The following is a 2,581-nucleotide window of genomic DNA, read 5'->3' on the forward strand; positions in this document are numbered from 1 at the left end:
CAATGGTGCGATCTCGGCTCACCGCAACCTCCGCCTCCTGGGCTCAGGCAATTCTCCTGCCTCAGCCTCCTAAGTAGCTGAGATTACAGGCACGCGCCGCCACGCCCAGCTAGTTTTTTGTATTTTTAGTAGAGACGGGGTTTCACTATGTTGACCAGGATGGTCTCGATCTCTCGACTTCGTGATCCACCCACCTCGGCCTCCCAAAGTGCTGGGATTACAGGCTTGAGCCACCGCGCCCGGCCAGATTCACTTTTTAGAAGTCATAAGCCTTTAGGAAGTTGGCGATAACTTCCTTGCTTATCTATTTTCTCCTTTGCAACCAAGCTGTTCCTTTAAAAGTTAGACACTGCAGAGTTGCCAAAACTTGAAACAGTAAGAGCAAGCACCTTTGCAGCTTCATGTTTGCTTTTGTCCAAACTTTTTATTTGGTGTTCTATAGTGGTTTAACACATACTTAAATGGTCTTACTGGAGGAGGGGAAAGGGGAGGTTCTTATGGACTCCCAAGGAAATGTCAGAAAGGCAAAATGGCCGGCATTATCCATTGGCTTTTTTGGGTTTACTGGGTGAATCGCACTTTCCTTACATAGGCATCTGATCTCAGGGCTTTCATGGTGAGAACAGTGAGATTTCAGTTGGAAGACACCCTGAAATGTGTTGAGTAGCATATCCCAACCACCCTCTAATAACTAGCTTGTTTGTATCGGCAGAACAATTCATCTCTCCATTTTAGATGGCTAGATGTTTTGTGGAAGACCTTGGAATTGCTTGCCTCATTTACTGGGAAAAATCAGATAGGAAGTGGCCTTTAGGGACACTTTTACTTGGAAAGTTACAACCCTAGTGCAAGTCTTAACACATTCAACATTTGCTTGTTGAAAAGCAATGTCATAAAGTCGAATAAAATTAAAAATGTTTTACTTTTTTCCTCACAGAAACATAAAAATTACAGAGGGGAACTTAACAGGGGATTTTTAAAAGTAACACAGTTTTTCCATTTAGTAGTTCTTGGGTAGTTATGACAGAATAGTTCCCATTTTTTGTTTGTTTGTTTGAACTGTAATTTTGGTCCAAAGTTTTGTTTACTTCTAGTATCTGCTTCTGCCTCCCTCTTTATCAGATCAGCTTCCTCCATGGCCACCACCTCTTCTTGCTCTCTGAGGTTTGAACTGCTGTAGGAATCACGTGGAGGAGGGCTTTCCATAGAAGGGGGAAACCCTCTTTCTTGTCTGCCAATGTGATCATGATTACTTGAGTAGAGATTATTTTGGCTGCTTGAGTAACTGTCTCGACTTCCACAATTTAGGTCACCTAAACTGCTGTAACCATGACAGCGATTGATTCCATGATAAGATGGTGGGGCTCTCATGTAGGTGGAGCACTATGAGCAACTATAGTTAAAGTAAACTAAAGTTACTTTAACGTTCGTATGAATCTCTGTAGGAACCTCCACTTGGATGATATGAATAGTTATGATCATGACCATATCCATTTCTATCACTATAGCCTCTTGATGGATAGTCATGATGTGAACTGGAATGACCATAATCCCAGTAAGTAAGTATAATCTCGTGGTGGTGGTGTATAATCTCTTTTATCAAGAAAACTTGGGTAAGCTGTCTTTAGTAGAATATCCATCATCTCGGGGACAAATAAATATCTCTATGAGATGGCAGTGGTTTCCTTCGAAGTGGACCTCCATAATTATCTCTTCCACATGATACAGGAGCTCTTCCTCCCATTCCACTGCTGCTGCAAATTGGTCCTAAAGGTACAGATCTCTTAGGAGAAGGAACCGCACTTCTTGGTGATGGTCCTTTACTGGGAGTGGTCCCCTGGAAGAACTCATGTTAAAATTAATAGAATATCCACCATCAACCATGTGTCCTTTTTAAGAGGGTGGTCCCCTGGTTCCTTCACTTCCTCCTCCTCCACCTCTAATACCTCTTGGAAGCCCTTTACTTCTTGGAGGTGGAGGCAGTTCATGTCTACCACTTTCAAATGATGGTTTGGTGACTTGTTCCACCTTGATGGCTTTTCCATCTGGTGACTTTTCATTCATATCTCTGGCTGCATCCTTAGTGTCTGCTGGACTTTCCAAGTTGACAAAAGCAAATCCTCTTGATTTGTTGGTTTCATGGTCTTTCATCAAGAGTACTTTCACTATTTGTCCGTATTTGCCAAATACTGTGCCAAGAGCTTTCTCATTTGTTTCTGTATTAAGCCCACCAGTAAAGAGCTTTCCTGGGCATCTGCTTCAACCATTTTTTGTGTGTGTGTGCCAGTGAGTTGGAGGAGTGACAATGGGTTCAAGCTCCAATGAGCTTATGGACAGGGGCTTCCTACCAGCTCAGTACCAGTGGTGGCTTCTGGGTCTGAGGACCAAACATGAAGCCGCTAGCACTGCTGTGCAACCAATATGCATACATTTTATTTATTTATTTATTTTTTGAATGAGTCTCATTCTGTAGCAGGGCTGGAGTATAGTGGTGCAATCTCGGCTCACTGCATCTCTTTGAGAATTGTTTATTCATGTCCTTATCCTACTTTTTGAAGGGATTTGTTTTTCTTACCAGTTT

The 2,581-nt window shown here is 42.5% G+C and overlaps 1 pseudogene; it reads right to left on the reverse strand.

Moving 5' to 3' along the window:
• Positions 1-1,090: 1,090 nt before the first annotated feature.
• Positions 1,091-2,267, reverse strand: LOC101027402 (RNA-binding motif protein, X chromosome-like; annotated as a pseudogene).
• Between the last annotated feature and the right edge of the window lie 314 nt (positions 2,268-2,581).

Source organism: Saimiri boliviensis, chromosome 4, assembly GCF_048565385.1.
Source record: "Saimiri boliviensis isolate mSaiBol1 chromosome 4, mSaiBol1.pri, whole genome shotgun sequence".
Taxonomy (NCBI): Eukaryota; Metazoa; Chordata; class Mammalia; order Primates; family Cebidae; genus Saimiri; species Saimiri boliviensis.